Raw genomic sequence first — 19,885 nt, forward strand, 5'->3', positions numbered from 1 at the left:
TGCAATATTTAAAATCTACTTTAGTAGTCTGTTTTAATAGACTATAGCCTAGTAGTCTCACAATATTAAAACATTACTAGAATATGAGATTTAATTTTTCATCACATTAGTGTTGTGAACACTCTTCTTTTACAAGGGAAGGCATAAAAATTTCAACTAGGAATATTATAAAATACTTCAGGATTTGAAGAAAATTCTGGATTATTTCTCAAGTGCTCTATCTAGAGGAATAAATACCTCTGAAGATGAAGAAGCTGCTTTCCTAATTTAGATCAAATGAAAATCACACCTGTAAACCAATGTACATTAATGTGAGTAAAACTGAAGTAACTGAAGTACAATTTCAGACCATGAGTTTTTGGAGAAAAAGAACACAGCTTCCCTTCAGTGAAATTTATAGCTGTGTTTGCAGTGGGAGATAAAATAATGTTTTGCTCTCTCCTCAGCAGCTTTGTGATACTTGCAATTGGTTGTCAGTCAAAGACAGTCTAAAGACAGTTCAGTTTCTGGTGATAATACACTGTGTAAGTGGCTTAATAAGTCTGTGTCACACAGAGTGTACTTTAATAGCCCAAAGTGAAATGCTATTCTGTCACACATTTCATATGACTTTTTAATTACTCAAGCGTAAGTACACACATTTTTTAATAACAAGCTTTTCTCTGCTTCACTTGCAAAAACACAAAAAAAAAGCCCAAAATTTAAATTCTAAATATTCAAATATTTAGAATAATGTTAAATATTTTAATTATTCAAGTATTTAGAATAATGTTACATGAATAAGCATACCTATGGTAAACTCTAACAGTCCCTTCTCATTACTGCAGGAGAACAGTGAAAAAATGCCATCCTGTTCACTAGAGCACTGCGTGAGAGTGCAGGGCCAGGAGTTGAACTGCATTTCTGATTTTCACTAAGGAAAGTTCATCCTCAGCATGGGAACATATTTTCACAACCACATAAATAATGCAGTGAACTGCTTTTATTGCATGATTTTGTATTGATTTAGTAAGTATTCAAAATTTTATTAACTAATTTTAAAGGAAAAAATTACTGAAGAACTGCACAACTGTCATCAAGGCAGGTGAGCATTATCAGATCTCCTTTGTAGGACAGTTAGTGGAACTATACAAATGATCACAAAAAATGGCAAAGCTATTGAGAAAATTTTTTCTAAGTCAGTTTTTTAGTTTTTTTCTGCATTTAAACATTTTATCTCAACTAGTGCTATTGGCAAATAACCCAGTTCAACTCACTAAACCTACAGAAGGATAAATATTTAATTGCCTAACTATTATATCCACTGGCTTCCCTGATTCAGACAACATTTACAAGTTTTTAGCCAGTTGATTTAAATCATAGATGACTTAATTATCCTATTTTTGTACGTTTTCCATACTCCTTCATGTTATACTGTCGATAAAAATATGACACATAGGAAAAAGTATCATAGTTATATACAAAGATATTAAAAGGAAAAATGCCAGTGACAGTGCCTTTCCCCAAGTATTCTCCATCACTCCTCACAATTCCATTCAGTGTTCTACACAGCTAAACCTCTCCATTTGTTTTCTGAGCTACCAAGTGTTGCAATATTACACTCCCATTTGCAAGGTCTCTGCATAAACTGGGCACATTTCATCTGCATTTCATATGATCATATTCAAGGTAGCTAACGGTTGTCTATCAGAAATTAAATAATGCAACAGGACAGCTGAGGATATATGCCTTACATTTAATGATGTAATGTCATTGTTAAAAGAAAAAAAACAAACAAATCCCCATCCTTCTGACGTCTTTCAGATTATGAAAAGGAAACTCATTGTATTTTTATGATGGTTACAAGATCATCAATGTTAGTAATGTTTATAATTAAAGCACTTGTGGAGAAACAGATTACTGATATCATAACAGTCATTCTGGAAATAACCTTTAATAACTATAATGTGTTTTTCAAGAAATAACTTCTAGTAACTATAATGCGTTTACCAAGAATTTCTGAAAATACAGGATCGTTTCTTCAAAGTATGTCACATAGTGACTATAAGGGAGACTCATATACAACAGATTTTAAAAGAGCAAATAAATGCATGCCCTGACTAAATTTGAGAAAAAACACCCCTCCAAAAAAAAAAGAAACACAAAATTAAAATCAACTGGCAGCATGTAGAAACAAAAATCACTTCCACTAAAACCAAATTAGCATAACTTTAAGTTCATGCTTTAAGACAAACACCATATTTTCATGACCAAATTAATCTCATTAATTCTACTAACTCCAAAGCAAGCCATGAGCTACACCTTTCTTTTTTATTTGATTAAGGTATTAGAAGAGTGCTCTTTAGAAAAGGTGCTGAAATGAACACATCTGTTCTGCTTTTCCCACCAGTTGAGCAAGATGCAGAATCCTGGTCCTCAGACAAGAGCTAAGAAAGCAACACCATTGCCTTACCTAGAAATCATCCAAGGGAGCACTGAGTAACCACCACACCTTTCTCATGACCTTTCACCTGCACAAGCCAGAAATGGCAACTCAAAACTGATTTCAGCCCTTTCTCACACAGCTAAGACTGGAGTGAGTGGTGCCTGATTATGCTTCTAACAATGCTCTATCCCCATTTTCTTTGGAAGCTCCATTCCCTTAGACAAAGCACAGTCAACAGGCTTTTATCAAACAAGCTAACTTCGGAAAAAACTAAATGCCCTCACATATATCGTAGCTGCTGAAAGTAATAAAAAAAGCTTATGAACTCATAATAAATTTTCCTGGAAAGTTAGTAGTGCCACCCAGGGAGGATCTGAGTTAGGGCAAGGCAGTCCAAGACCCTCATGACATGAAGTTTCAAAATACCAATGGACCACATACTATGAAATACCTTGGGGTCTCCCCCAGGAGTGGCTTCATGCTGCATCCCCAGAGAGGCGTCCCACACAGCTCTCAGATACTTAATCAAGATCTCTGCTTAGTCAGACAAATGCATTCCACCTAACTCAAGTGTTCTCCTTGCTATTTATCTTTTAAGCCAAGCCAATTCTATCTAGCAATGGCATATTCAACTCTTGACAACTGCAAGGACCTCAGGATTGTCCGTCACAGGATTTCAAATTTACTTTCTGGAATGGTCAGTTTCTTGACTTGCCTTTGCTGCTATGCCCTGTACCCATCATACAGGCATGTAATAAAACTAATTATTTCAGGTAACTATTTTTGATGATTTATTTTGCCAAGCATGACCAGAGTTTTTTTACAAACAACAAAAGGTGTTGTATATACCTGTCCCACTTCACATCATATGCTTAGCCCACTGTTAGCTCACCTAAGTCTCCCTTTTCCCTGTGCACTTCCCTTTCAAGCTCTCAAACCTGAGGATCAATAGTGACATTCCAGGATGATCTGACAACTCACAGTGGTTCATGCACAAGATTCTGAAGGGCAGACTAAATAAATTCAGCCCTACTCTAGCACAGGTATGCAAAGACCATATTTAACTGCTGTGGATGGTCATTGAACATAACATAAACATAAATGCCCTCCTTACAACACTCCTCAACACTGCAGGATCTTTGAACCTTTTCTACAATTAGGCAAACCTCATACATTTTCTACTTAGTCAAAATTTAATATATGGGAAATTTTGTGGAACAAAAATAGTATAAATTACATAAAAGCCTACACAGGAACTCTTTCTTTTGTAATAACACACTCAATTCCTTTTTCATTTCCATCTATTACAAAGAATCACAATGTGACTACACAAAACTGCAGAAAAATGCTTTTCCCTTATCGTTGGCCATAATTAAGGGGGGAGAGGGAAGACAAACTATGAAAAAAATGCAGGAAATAAAGAGAAAAGAAGAAGATAATATTCCTCTCATAATGGAATCTTAAACTGTATTTTTTTATTACTTTGGTAGAAAAGCACAAACCTGGAAACAACACAGGATGTGTCTTTTCTTTCTTGCACATACATATGCATTGACACAGAGATATAGGTTAAACCCTAGCTCTAGATGTAGCTAATACAAATGCACAATTTAATTTGAATGTAACTCTTATCTACATCTCCACAATAGCAAAAATTCCAAAGCATGATCTCCTTAAATTCATACAACGTATGAAAATTAATGGATTAACATTTCCAAAACACTTTATTGCTCTATCTGGTTTGGAACACAACAGCTATAATACTTCACTCTTAAAATATCAGGATCCCCCAAAAAGTTTCATGGTAAGATAATAGCATTGTACATAAAATAGATAACATCCAATCATATTTCCTTGCTTTAATGAATCTCTCTTAAGTGACTGATTACTTTATAATAGAAGCTTCTGAGTAGCTGTGTTTGTTTATCCACACAAGAAAAATTTTGGCTTGAGCACCAGCTGTGCTGTGGTACCTTGAAAAAAAACATGCAGAAGGGATGTGGTAAAACAGGGGACGAGCAGTCCATTTAGGCAACTGAATTACTCTTTCATAAAAGAGAAACTGCATTCTTTTTTTGAGCAGAAAAGAGGTTCTAAGAGGTTTACAAAAAACTTGCAAAATATGCTTCTAAAACTGTTTGATACGAAAGGCATACTGGAAACCATATGATGGTAAAGAGACAATTGGTCACATTAACACCAGAGTACAAGCTATACAGTAATAATAAAGTAATAAAGTAATTTGGCAAATTGCAAAAGAAAAACAACTTCTCAGGAGTTTGCCAAGAGATTGCAACAGCAACAGACAACCAGTATAGAAAGTCATTCGTAAAGGGAGACAAGAATATATCGAAAAACTCTCCGAAGCAGCTGCAGAATACATGGACAATACCACAAGTAACAAGTCCCAATAATCAAATGGTATTAATGCAGGAGTGCTAAAGGAACTCACAAATCAAACAGTGGAACTGAGGTGTGTAACCTTTCATTTCAACTATCCTTATATATGTCTTTATATATAGCCTTTACAAGTGCCTAACTAGGACATTAGGAAAGAGCCAGCATTCTCCTGCAAAGAAAGTCTGCCTCACAAACCCCTGCTGGAGACAAGAAGCCTGGAAGAATTTCAGTTGATATAGTCCAGCTGCATTTCCAAATGATATCTCTAAAATAAAAACTGCAGTTCTCATGTAGATCAAAACACAAAAAGTGTTATTAAGACACAAGACACAAAGTACAAAATGAAATACATTGTAAGTTTGCAGAGTGATGGGAAGTGAACATACTAGTTCAAGAATCTGTCCCAGGACATCGGAAATTTTGTTGAAAATGCAGATGTAACCAGGTTACACATGTTAGTAAACACAACTAGTGAAAAATGGTTGAAAAACTAGAGGGGACTGGTGAAATTGAAATATTAATGGGACACAAAAATGAAAGCCAAAAATACAATGCAGACAAAAGCAACTCACAAAAGAAGGACAGTCCTAAATTCACAAAGCAACTGGCCCAGAGCTGACCATTGCATGATCAGGAGGTAAAACAACTAGTTCTATGAAATAGTTGGTAGAACACTAAACAGCAGGCAAAAAAAAATCCCAAAGAGAAAAGAAAGAATCATTAGGAGAGGAATATCTTTGTCACTGCATAAACCTGCAAAGGGCTCACATCTTGGCAGCTACACGCAGTTCTGAGCAACCCTTTCAAACAAATATACACTAGAATCAGAAAAACATACAAGGGTAACAAGAATGACTGAAGATCTCCATATGAGAAATAAGTAAGTAGACTAAGGTAGTTATTATGAAGTCTACACAGCCATATTCCAGGGTATTAAATAGCATTTCCACAACTAACTTAATGTAATTGTGTGTTGCTGTAAACATCTTACACGCTCACAAACAGTCTAGTCAGGAGAATGGATTTAGAGTATGAAAATACCATGCTCTGTTAGATATGGAAATGAGAAAGAAATGAGAAAATAATGAAAAATATATTATTTCATATTTTAAATAAAAAGCCTTAACTGGGTCCTAGTATTTAAATATTTTTCCTTAAAGACACAGAGACAGTTGTGATGTGGATGGTAGCTATCTTACCAATCACCAAAATATGACTGTTAGAAAAATTTTAATTTATTCTTGAAACACCACCAAGGCATTTCAAAAATTAAGCTACAATGCCTACACCAGGTGTTTTACACACATGACAAAGAGACAGGTGATACCCAAGGAGCTAAATTCACAGTGTGCTACTACTAAAGAAGCCCAAAGAGCCAACCTATATCAACAGCCCCATTACAGATTTTACAGTTATCAGTATAAAATATGAACACCTACTTCTGAATAAAAAAGACTTACAGATTTCATATCTTCTACCAATTTGTTCTATCCAACTTCTTTTTATTGTGTTTAATAAAAAAAAATCAAAAAATATTCCCTATTAAATAAGCTCAGCAACTGTCTTTGTGTCACTCAGCCTGTAATCCAGATTGGTAATTTAAAATACTCTAGAATGAAGAACACCATCAAAGTCTCAGGTCACATCCTTTTTTAATGGATATAGTATTCTGTCTAATTTACCACCTCTACATTTTTTTAGCAGAGACCCAAGAGCAGGAATGCCAGCAGCAGTGATAGTCTGCAAGGACTGTATTTGTGGCATAAGGATAAAACAAAGCAAAGCTGTATATCTGAACATCTTTTACATTGCAGTGTGGCCAAGATCAAAAGGATACCCACAAATTATTTGCTGGCTAATTAATTTGCACTTTCCTAGCTCAAGCAATTATGTTAATATATCAGCTGTAACAAAATGTTAATATTGCATTTTCAGCTATATATATCTAGCTGCAATCCCAAGTTTTTGGTAATATGCAGTGCAAATAAACATCTGTTTTCCCAGCAAGCTTCTGGTCAAAGCCAGGTAGCACAATGTCAGGTGGACTGGCATACAGTAAAAAAAAATTACAAAACAAAACCAAAAATTCCAAAATCTACAAATAAGAAGACAAGTATGTCCATACTTGTGTCATAATACTAGTACCAAAAAACCTCACCTAATTACACGTTCAGGATCTCAAAGAAATACAGAACCACCCTTGCAAGTGATGAAGCATTTACGTTTTTATGACCTATTCTTGTTGTGCACAGCACCTCTTGCTCACACTACTGACATCCAGGAGTGAGCCCTAAGGGAGTTATTCTAAGCGAGGGTTTCTGTATGTCGCATTTAAAAGGAATACAAACTGACAGAAAAATAACTCAAAATTGCTACAAAATAACAGGTACCTCCCAATGCACAAGCAAATGACATGCACTTTAACGCAACACATTTCTTCTCATTTTGTAGTAAACTAAAACATACTTAAGGTTTGCATAAAATGTAAGAAAAAATACCAATTGTTAAAAATGAAATTAATAAAAAAGTTTAAAATCCTTGATTTTATTAATCAAGTGCCTCTAAGCTCCAAACCATGTCATTTGGCTTATAAAAAAAGACTGAAACAATTTGTGGTTTTTTATTGAAGTAATGGATGAAAATATTAAAATTCTTTGTTTAAGACTTGTGTCTTCTTGGCACAGAATTGCACTGGAAAGCTGTCACAATGGGATTTAACTACTCCACATAATCTTTGATGAGGATTGCAATTTTTTACAAGGCAGCTGCTACCCAAAGAGCAAGGGCCAGAGCCCATCCACCACATGGTTCCACCACTCTTTACAAGGTGAAAACACTGCATAGCTCCAAAGAACAGAAAAGCTCTGCTCCCCAGTGCATGGGGAGTGGTGGAAGAGTAGAGCAGTCCATTTCCAGGAAACCTTGCTATCAGTTGCAGATGATCTTTGGAAAATTAGCAAGATTCACCTTCTGTTTCAACAGTTCCACCCTTCTTTTCTGAAGTGTTACAAAAATTACTGATACTTATCCTAAAAAAAAAAAAAATCAAGTACAACCTCAATGTTAATACAAACTGATTTTCCCTGTCCAGCCAAGCAAAGGCAGAACCCAGATGCCAGGAGAGCAGACACACCACAGCTCTGTGAAGGGAGAGCATACAGGGCTAACACAGGACTGCAAACAGAACAACTATCAGAGACTAGGCAAGCACATACCTCAGCTGCAGGCAACAGGACTAATGCTGCCAAAGACTACAAGGCAAAAAAAGTTTTGATGTAGCAATTGTCTTTGAAGTATGTAATAGGAAATCATATAGATCATCGGGAATATCAATGAATGATGACACAGACATGAAATCTAGTTAATTCTTTCTCTTGGGTTTTTTCAAATAGAACTTACTGCTTCATATTAAAGGCTGTCTGAGTCTGTTTAAATCAATTTATTCCGTTAACCCATTCTGAGTTTCAGAAAAGACTTCCAAATCACTTGTGTGGAACACCTGATTCAGAGAAAGTAGAAGCAGAGGAAGAGAAAGATAACTATCTTCTCAAATAAAGGAAAGACTCTAAGCACAAGGCAGGAAGCAGCTGAGGTTTACCCAGTGTAAATAACATTTATTTTGTAAGAGTAGCATCAAGAGACATGATCTTTCAGCAGTGAGTGCATGGTTTTTGCCTGAGGGGAGTGAGTATTTCATCTGATTCCAGGCTTGTGACCAGTCCTGTCAATAGAACTTCTGCCTCCTCCAATTTCATAATTTAATTCCCTCCCAAATTTAACCCCAGAGGATTCTGTCACAGTGAAATTCACTTCAGTGAATCAGTGGAATAACAGAAATTTTACAGGCAGGCATCTTCAGTCTTAACTAAATTTTCAACCAATCATCCCTGCTTTGCCTCTCATATTTGCCCAATAATCAGGAAAAAAATGCCATGCAGGCTCTGGAAACACACATTCACAGTTATGAAATCATTCACAGTTACTGCATTCAGCAACAAAAGGACTGTTTACTGAATCACCAGTAATACAACAACTGCATCCAGTGGAACTTTGCTGGACCATCATCTTAAGAGATTCTTGATAAATGTAAACAGCATGGGTACTCCTACTGTATTTTATGTACATTACATTTTACCATCTACATTTGCACCACAAATTACTTACACACAGCTCATTTGAAAGCCTAGAACCACAATCTGTTTTGCAATGTTTTAGAGAAATGGCATCTCAGATGGTGAAAATTCCTCAGTGCATTATACCTTTGAGCAGCTAAGCAGAACTCAAGATGTATAGTGAATAATTTAAGTGTAAATGCAAAATTTATTGTAGGCACAAATTGGTGAAACTACAAATAAAATAATCTGGGATTAGGGAAATTCGTATCTTGTGAATGGAATGAAAAATTAATGAGAAAGGCAATTAGAAGGTCTGTCAGAATAAGATTGAACATGCATGAGCTGGTCAGTAGCAAAAAAGTGAACTACAGAGAAAAGATGATCAGATTTCATCCGGAAATGAAAGAGGAGATACAGAAGGCAGAAAACATCCTTTTCTTCAGAGACAGATGATTTGTTGGATGTTTAACAGCAAAGGAATCAACTCCTCTGCAACCTAAGCAAACCCACAACTTCCAGAAAATTTCTACACCAATTTAAAATTTACAGACTCTATGATCAACCTATAATAAGCTGCATGTACATATGTACCTCTTCAAAACTTGGAATTCTTCAAAATAAATTGTGCAAAATAAAGCAAAAAGTCTAGCCACAAGACATCACTAAATTTGCTCAGATGACTGAATCCAGCTAAAGAGAATTTACACCCAAAGGGGATGCTTCTTTGAGAAAAGATCACTTCTTTTAGGCCATCAAGTGCTACCTCCCTTCTTATCACAAAAAGAGAGTCTCAGTGAAGTTACAATCTTCCCTGTCCTGTGTGATACCTGTTGAAAATAATTTCTGGTAATAGGAAAATAATTTAAAAATAAAACTTTAAACTGAAGGCAGATTACGTCTTTCAAATTTTCCCAGTATTAAACTGCAAAACTTGACACAGTAAGAGAGAAATTTTCCCTACAACGGCATCATCAGAAGTCACAGATTTTTCACCATACTTTTTGCAATGTCCCAAATTTCAATAACAACTGACTGAAACATGTAAAATATGTCAAAGAAATTACAGCATATCAGAATAAATTCACACTGACAATTGATAAAACCCATTTACCAACAGGAAAACATTTTTTACCAAGGAAAAAAAACCACCTCTCTTCTCTGTCTTGATTATTAAGGAATTCATGTACATTACCTAGGAAGAAGAGACTAAGATCTAAAATTCATAACTTTCCTGGATAATAATAAGAAATTTTGTAAAGATGTTGATTTTATAGTATTTCTTTATGTCTGACTACTTTCCATTCCCTCAGCATGTCAGAGGCATAATTACAAGTCTATCTCTGTATCCCAAAGATCCAATGACCTGATCACCTTGTTAGGTTCCACCTCCCATTTTTACTTCTTCCTTTCAGATTACCACACAGATTTACATAATTACATTCACTTCAGAGTAACCATTTATTCCAATTTGTATCTTTGAATTTTGCTGCTGCTTCTTTTCCAGGAGACAGCTTGTGCTCCTAACAGTTTGTTCATTTCTTCCAAATGCATCACTTGGTCTAATGAAACTTATTCATTTATAGCAACAAACATTTTGGTACGTGCATTAGGAGGATCACAGGGAGCCAGCAGATCCACAGGGAGGCCAGCTGCATCTTGGCCTGTAGGACTACAAACACACACAGTGGATTGAGGGAAGTGGTTGTCCAGTGACAGAAAGACAGAAAGAGGAGCTGGAGCAAATTCAGTGGGAGGTCACACAGCTGGTCAGGCAGCTGGGGCACAAACCCTGTGAGGAGAGGGTGCTGAGGGAAGGGGATTGTTCAGGCTGGACAAGACAAGGGCAAGAGGTCATCCTGTACCTACAAGGTTATTATCTAGAAGCTGGAGCCAGGTTCTTTACAGCAGTGCATGGCAGGAAGACAAGAGGCAATTGACATAAATTGAAACTGGAACTGCTTCATATGGAAGGGAAGAAAAAGCTTTTTCATTGTGAGGACAGCCAAGCATGACCCAAGTTGCCCTGAGAAGCTGTGTAGTCTTTATCCTCAAAGGTTTTCAAGACCAGACAGGATAAAGCCAAGAGTAACCTGGTCTGGTCTACATAACAAGACCTTACTTTGAAAAGGTGATTGTGCTAATTTTATCTCCCATAAAGTTCCTTTGTGATAAAATGTATGTGTATAAAATGATTAATGATCATTCCTTGGCTATTTGGTATGCAACTTGAAAGCCCCTAATTTCTAGATTTGCAGAAACACTGAACACAGTGGCACAGAACTGAGCATAAACCGGTGTTAAAGAGAGCACAGAGCGGTGGATGACCAGAAAAAAATGTGTCACAAAGAGGACAGCAGGTATTACAAGGTACTTAGGATTTCAATCTTTCTCTGCCTAAGTTTCAAAGCTTTAAAAGAGAGAACAACATCACTTTGTCTACAAAAATACTGTGAAATAAATTAATGTAATTTTAGAAAGTACTCAGGAGACTAATTGTCTGTAAAAAGCCCATTTGAAATTAACAATTCTATGTACAGAGGAGAGTCTGAATAACTATCAATAAACAAAGCATGAGTCTGTGCTCCAGAAATTAGTATTTTATAAAGTGTTTTGCTTCATAAGCAAAACATGTCAAAACAAAGAAAACAAAGCAACAATAAAGCTTCATGAATCAAGAAAAGCTAAAAAGTGAATACAATAAAACTAAATCAATACAAGCTATCACAACATCCCAAGCTGGAAAAAATATTCATAGCACAGTAATCCATTTGGTACAGACAAAGCAAACAAAAACTCTGAGCATTTCCTTCTTGCTTGAAGTGCAAAAGTAAGCTACCACTGTACTTTTAAAATTTTATGGAGGATAGAAAATTAAAGATGAAAAAACTACAAATATTATACTTGATCCTCAAACATAAAACACAGTAATTTCCTTGGAGTACTAGTTTAACAAGCTATTTTGGTTCTGCATTTTTTACAAGGCAATTCTGAAAAAGATTAGACTACAGAGTGAATAGTTGAAGGGTTATTAACCCTAAAGAGAATTTACTCTAAATACCCTTTAACAGTATGTAGATCACTATTCCAGTTCAGGCAGACATCACAAGTACACTCTTGTGCACATGGCTTTTGAGGGATAAGAGTGGATAAGCCACTTCACCTCAGGCTGGAGGAAAGGAAAGTAGACAGTCACTTTTCCAAACCAATTTACATCCTAAAATAGGAAATAGAACAGTTCTGCTGGCACTCACAGATTTAATACAAACCAAAAGTTAAGATGTTACAGTGCTTATCTTCCACTTTTTGGTGACGTCATGTAATATCTCAAGCTAGAATACCATCTTTAATTGCAGTTATCAACATTAAATTATAAAACCATTCAGGAAAGGCCAGTCCCTAAAAGAGAGTTTAGGGCTTAACATTCAAAATGAGAGGAAAGAGATAAAGGAATACAACTGTCGAAGAGATTAGAAAATTGAGCACAACAAAAACCAGAAGTGCTCACATAGAAGTGTTCATATAGCACAAATAGAAGTCATACATCCAACCTCACTGGCCTCTGGATCTCCCTCCAAATGACTTGAAGTTACAAAAGCGTGCAACAGCAGATTCAGGAATACAGCCCAGTCTTCAGAGTCGAAAGACAATGTTTCACTTATAATACCTACTATCAACTTCCCTCCTGGAAAACCTCTGGAGTCAGGGGAAAGCAATCCAGAGAAATTACTTACTGTCAGACCCAAAACCACTGCCTTAAAGGACAGCAACTAATGGTAAAGCATTCCTTTTAGATTTGTGTATCATGAGACAAATTACTTGGAGCTTCCTCAGGAGAGCCCCTCCTCAGGAGACAATGACATGATACAAAGGAGTGCATATTCTCAATTTTGCAGACAGTAGTTTTACTTCTGTCAAGTCACACAACAGGTTTTTTTTTCATGAATTTATTTATGTCTACTTTATATAAAACTACTAGCCCTGGAGTCACTTGTTTTCCCATGCCATATTGTAGAATTTTACACTTACTTACAGATTTCTGATGTTTCATTAGAAAAACTTCACTAATTTCAAAAACAGTACCTACTTCAGGGCAACAAGTTATCAAGGTCAGCTCAAATCAATAGTTTTAATATTTTAACATGGATAATGCTACATCTAACTCTCAGAAAACATTGTACATATCTAACGCATGTTTAAAAATGATTCTTCTGCTTTCAATGACAAAATGGAATTAATGACTTTTACAATTGTTATCAGCTGTTCTCTACCTACAAAAGACAGTTTTCTAAACACGAAAATTATTGCTGGGCTGTAATCAAAAAAAGGAGGAATATTTAGTGGAAATCAGATTCATAAGAGAACTCATCATAGCATGTGGATTTGTATAATTATTGAGGAACCACCAACTAAAAGCGAAAGGAGATATATTTGAATACTGCACAACACGCATCTGTCAGAAATTTTCTTGTATCTAGTATGGATGCAAAAAGGAAAAGACACACATATGAAAAACAAAATTTGCTACGGCAATAAAATACAATAAATTAATAAACAAATATGCTATGCAATATTTAGCTGCCCAAAGCTATACTGAGGGTAAGACAATAATGTTTGTTGTCAGCACCAATAAGCAGGTTCTACATTAATTTGTGTTTTCCTGGTCTTTAAAGTGACTTATTATGAATTGAATAATGAGAAAAAGGAGATACACTTCCCTGGGAACACGGCAACTGAATCTTATCTTTCTCTGAATACTACTTAACGTAGCATCTGCTTGTACTTCCTGTGATACAGTCACAGCCCTCTCACTGCCACCTTCCTAAAGAGATTTGTGTCCATTGCTAAACCCAACTTTGTTCAGGAAAATTAGAAGGTAGCCAAGAAAATGAATATATATACACATAGATAAAAAACCCATGACCAACATGATGAAATATTTTGTCAGATTTTAAGGGAAAAGCACATCTTAGTTTACTAGAACTCTTTAGGTAGCTTAACAAGAACACATAAAAGAAAAATGATAGACCTATCTGGGCTTTTAATGCCACATAAAGAAACTTCAAAAGATATATTCAAATATTAATTTAAACACAGCAAGCAATGAAGAAAATCACTAGGAAGAGTATAATAGACAAAATTCACATAAGAACTTATGATTTCAAACTATACAGAGCCAATTCCAAAAATACAATATAGTAGACAGAATTATAACAAATCATCTGTTTTACAATGTGCAAGATAAAATACAGCCACTTTCCCAATTATTATTGTCATAGATGTGTTCATTCCGTGGAAGACAGATCACATATTTATAAGGAGCAGATTGGTTAAGATCAGAATGAGCTAGGGAAAACTTTGAAAAATTCCAAAAGAATCAAATAACAAAAAAACCTCTTTTAGTACATACATACTAATTTAGACATATTCAACATTCTCCCTGTTAAAAGAAGTTGTGCTGAGATATACATAGTAATTATACTAACACTGGGATTCTCTGGAAAAAAATACTTTAAAATTACCTATTTAACACAAAACAGAGGTCAAAAGAACAAATGGAACATTACTTTTTACTAACAGCAATCTATGATATAGTAGATTTTCAAATATTTTCTCTCCTTGAGCCCAACACACACTACTAATACGAAAAGTCCACAAGGCCTATGCACTGCCTGGAATTCTGCAAGGCCTCCCAGGATCTGTCCGTGGTACACATCACCTGGGGGTGCTGCTGCCATGTCCCAGTAATTGCAATTTACAGGACTGGAGAAACATAAGACTCTTGGGAAAATTATTATTTCTTTCTGTGGCCATAGACATTGTCTCAGCACCATGAGAAACAGACACTAATGATTTTAAGAATTTATCACCTGAGTAAGGTGTGCACAAGTGGGATATTTCTTTGTAGGGATTTCACTTTTACACTATCTTATTATCAATCTGCACTTCAGGAACATATCTAAATAGAAGCCTTTAAAAAAAAATACAGAAAACTACCGATAACATAATCCATGTAAATGAGGAATGCCTTGCCACTGGATGTGCAAATAAATGCAGCAAGTATTTAGATAATTTAAGGATGATACATCAGGAAAACTATTAAAACCATAACACAAGCACTATCTTAAAGTGAAGAAGCTTCTAAACCACAGATTCACAGAAGTCAGGGGAATGCCTCAGAGACATAGCACTGTGTACCTTTCCACCTGCTTGGAGAATCATTGATAATCAATCACTCTAGATAAGGAGACCCTTTGATCTGATACAGTGCAGGGGCTCTTATGCTCTCCTACTGGCCACTGTCCAAACTGCAAGAAGACACAGGGTCTGCATTACAGGTAGTAAAATGTATACAACATTAAATATAAAGGCAGAGGAAGAGAGGAAGAAATCCATAAATTTTATAGTGAACATAAATTCTTTCAAATGAAGAAACATCCTGAATTTTTCCTTAGTCTCATTAAGCTAATTTCCTGTAAGAAGAACTGAAAGAAAAAAATCATTCAAGAGACATCCTCTCTAGGTGACAATGTAGAAGGAGCTGTATGAGAACAAGGAGGAGAATGTACTTTCTCACAATGAAAGCACTAACACTAGAGAACTGTGTTACTATTGGAAACAAGATATAGGTACTGGAGCATATTCAGAGTAACTGTACTCACACCATTTTGTTGATGACCTGGCCCACCTTTCTATTTCCACCAGTGTTCTATGCAAGCTAATAATTCACGTCTGTTCTCTTGCAATAAAAACACTGTTGGCACATAGAGTCAATGACAACAATGAGGGATGCCTGAAACCTGTGAAAAATGTTGACAGTGAAAAAGAAGGGGTGGGGAGGAAGGGACATTATGAAAACAAAACAAAAGCAGGGATAAGTTGTTAAATTAACTTACAGTGACATTCCCTTTATATATTAGAGCAAAGTGCTTGAAGTCTTCCTGGATTTATACACTAAAATACATCAAATACAATCAAAATGTTTTAATCTAATTATGTAACATCCCTGCAACAGCATTCTGTACAAATTTTCAGAGATTTACCAGTTAAATTCAAAAATAGTGCTAACATCCCCAAAATGTATCTTGATTTTCATGATCACTTTGCAGAGGTTCTTTTCTTCCCTTCCAACACTTTCCAAAGGACCAAGCTTTGAGTCCTGAGGAGCCCTCTGAAGGCACTGGGAATTCTGAGGCTGCACCTGCATTCTCACTGGTTTAAGTGACCTGAACATGCCAGCTGTCCTCAGTCAGCACACTGGTGTCACCTTTGCAGAGGAGTTTTGGTGTGTTGACTTGGATTCTTTCCAGAGAAGACTCAGTCAGAAGCTCCACTTTGGATGTGCACCCAATGTACTGTAATAGGGACACAGGGTTCCAAGCCAATAACTGGTTCCTTGAACAACTTCAAATCACACCTCTGGTAAAGGCATTTCATCCAACAGTCTAAAACTCGTCTGAGGTAGGACCCCTAACCTAGATTGCTACACTGCAAGCATGTAAGCCTCAGCACCAACTGCTTTGATCTAATGATCTCTTCCTCTTGCCAAACTGCTTGCTTCCACTGACATAAACTGAGTGTTCATCACCACTCCAAAATACTCTACAGATTTCAAGTCATGTGCTGTAGTTTTCAAAATTAAAACCCTCCTATGTGCAGAAAAGTGAATGATTGACATTGACACAAAGAACAAAGCACATAGCAACAACTATTTTGTTTCCTGTCACTGCTTACACTTAAGAATTAAAAGAAAAATAAAACCAATTTTTGTGGGAAATTCTGAATCAATTTGTTATTAAAATGACATTGCTTATGCGAGTAATTATTGGATAATGTTTAGCAAAGAACAATTTACAACATGAAGAAGAATAATTAAGAAAATAATCAATGAAAATTAAGTAAATATCCCTAAAATATAGCCAGTTAAAGTCATTGTCAACATGGAAAAAAAGCTGTGCAGCAATTAATTTATGTTTTGAGTATTTGGGGAGTTTTACTCACCACTTCATACATTTAAAATTGTACTTCTCCTTTGTGTCTCAGTAAGAGAGGAATGCTGTGTATGCACAGCTCCAGTTTGTAAGAAGACAAAAACCATGATCCTGCACACCTGATTCACGCAGCAGGCCCATGAAGTCTGCCAAACCAAGCTACTGCCACAAATACGTCAAACGAGATTTGACTAATAAATTGCTTCAGTGCTGTCTCATTCTGTAAAAGATTTTTCAGAGGTTTTAGGGACTATTTCAAAAGTATATATTAATTCTGCCCCTGATTGATGAATGATTCTATTTAGACAGTTCACTGAAAACAGTTGAACTTCAAAGGCCATATGAAATCATTTATTATCTCACTTGTGATTTAGAAATGCACCAGCTGAAAGTCTCAATGCATATGGTAATAAGCAGTACTTCCCTATTATAAACCCTACTTTTTTCAAATGACAAAAAAAAAAAATTCCTTTCCATAGACTTAGCATAAGACTATCAAAAATCAAATCAAACCACAAAACCTGTAGTTACATTTTAAGTTGTTAATTTTATTACTTTTTAAACAAAGTAAGACTGTTAAACATAGAAAGGAGATTTATTCTTACTTGCTTACCCATAAAAGGGATTTAATACTATCTGTCTATGAGATTTTTTCTTCCAGTAATATTGTCCAAATTACTAAACAAGAAAAGTTTCCAACATGATATAGCACCTATATGAAAGCATGTCCTACTGAACAGGAAGGTTTTAACAGTGCAAAACACTAGCTAGACAAATGTTCCATCTAGGAAGAATGTATTTATCCATGTAGGAGGGTACAATAATGTGTTCATTCTGAAAAAAAGGGATCCACACTTATACAGGAGCAAACAGTTTTTATTGTTTCATTGTCACAGTAGAAAGTCCACTTCCAACTACTTTATTTGAAATGACACAATGAGTGAGGTGATTCTATTCTTTTCTTCTTAAAACAAGTAAGAGATAAGCTTCAATGATTTTTCAAAACAATTTGAACACATTACTGAATAAAATATCTACCACGATAAAAACATAAAGGAAAAAACCCCTAGTTTTTCAGCAGCACGGCATGATATTTCTTGTGCTGTGGTACTTCTGGAGAGAAAAGATCAAATTCAATTCACCTGTCACTGATAAAAATGGGGGGGTGGTATTAAGTTAAAAATGAAAACAGCACAGCTACTTGCCCAATGGCATATAAAAGAAAATATATCTACAAGGAGCACATATTAATTCAGTTGGGGTAATTTAACTAAGCTATTTTGTTTATGAAGCTCAAATGGCAAGCTTCTCTCCTTCACTCTAGAGAGCAAAAATTATTCAATGAATACACTACCTCAGTTCCGAGACCTCTTCTTGCAGAGAATTTGAAGTATAGCAATTATGTTAATAAAGATTGCACCAAATATGCATTTAGTTTAGTGAAAAAAAAAAAAAACAAAACCAACAAACTGGTTTCTCAAAAGCAAAACAATATTCTTTACTTTGCACCATTAAATCTTCTGATTATCAAAGTTTACACACTAACATAGAATTTGCAATTCCAGCACTGAAATTAACAAATTAATAGGACTGTCCTTTTTTTCTTTTTTCTTTTTTTTTTTTTTTTAATTCCCATAGGTCTTTCCCTCTGGCTGTTCTACTGTATTTCATAGCATGGCACTATAAAATTCTGGCTCCCTTAAACCCTGTCTAGGATCAATATTAAAAATATAAGTTACAGACAAAGAAGTAGTCAAACCTTAAGAGCCAACTGAAAAAGTAAGTTGTATTCTTCTTACTTATCATATTTCAAAGAGCAGCACTTTTTCGTAGAAAGATCCCATTAGCTGAGCTATGACATCTTTATTCTTGTACCTATAAATCATTCCATTGTTAACCTCCTAAACTGCAGTGACTGCTGCCACCTATGGGATCTCCCCAGGAGCGGTCAGGATTTCACTCGGCGGTTCCCTCTGCCGGGGATGTAGGTCTGACAAACGTGCAGGCACTTTTGTTAACAGCAGGTGTCCCCACTTTTGCTGATGTTTTACCTCTAAGTCATCCCTTTAAAAGCATTTTCATGTTTCCTAAAATAAACTCCAACTTCTGCCTGGAGTCTAAGTAGTAGCAAGGTGATTTGAGAGAGGAAATTGCAGCCCCTGAACTCTTAATTCAGTTCAATAAATGCAATTTTGCAGAAAAACAAAAATTCCCTTGTTGTTAGCACAATGTTATCTGCTGTGATGTATTAGTGGGCCCAGAGCCAAACAAGTTTCCTTCTAAAGCATAAGTTGAAATAAACCCAAGAACCTTTTAAGTAGGATAAGATCAGCTTTGTTTAGGCAACAGTTTCATCAAAGACACTGCAAAGATGTTGCATCAGAATAACCTTACAAAGAAGGTGATGAATGAAAAACATTAAAATACATTCAATTTTGTAGTCCCACATAATACCAGACTCAGTAAAATATGCATAAACATATGGAAATACCCCTGGAAAAATATTAACGTTTGCTATTTACCTTTTTCAAATCAATTTATCTGACTTACTTAAAAAGCAAGCAATTATGCAGAAAGTAAGTGCAGTTTTGTTAGCTAATCAAGAAGACAAAAGTAAGTTTTCCTACCCTTAAAGTACAAAAACTAGAAACATCTAATTTTTCAAATTTTTTTTCACCTTTTTCTCTTCAGTCTCTGCTCCCTCTATATTTAATCTCAGGGATCATAATTCTATTTGAATATATCAAGGCTTTGTTCTTCAAAATCCAAGAGATGGGCATGGATAAAAAATGATGGCAGAGCAAAAGGGCAAATTTAAACTAGAAGTAATGTAGTTAGAAGCCTAGGTGAAGTAACATTACAGCAAAGAGACTCTTACAACAGAGATTCATTCTGTCAATAGAACACATTATCAAAATAAATAAAATACCGCACAGCTCTCCAAAAGGAATAGCATT

The 19,885-nt window shown here is 35.5% G+C and overlaps 1 protein-coding gene across 1 annotated transcript in view; it reads right to left on the minus strand.

The window, feature by feature from the left end:
* Positions 1-19,885, minus strand: part of CAMKMT (calmodulin-lysine N-methyltransferase) — a 211,214-nt gene that overhangs the window by 121,097 nt on the left and 70,232 nt on the right. The gene's annotated exons all lie outside the window — the stretch shown is intronic.

Source organism: Oenanthe melanoleuca, chromosome 3, assembly GCF_029582105.1.
Source record: "Oenanthe melanoleuca isolate GR-GAL-2019-014 chromosome 3, OMel1.0, whole genome shotgun sequence".
NCBI lineage: Eukaryota > Metazoa > Chordata > Aves > Passeriformes > Muscicapidae > Oenanthe > Oenanthe melanoleuca.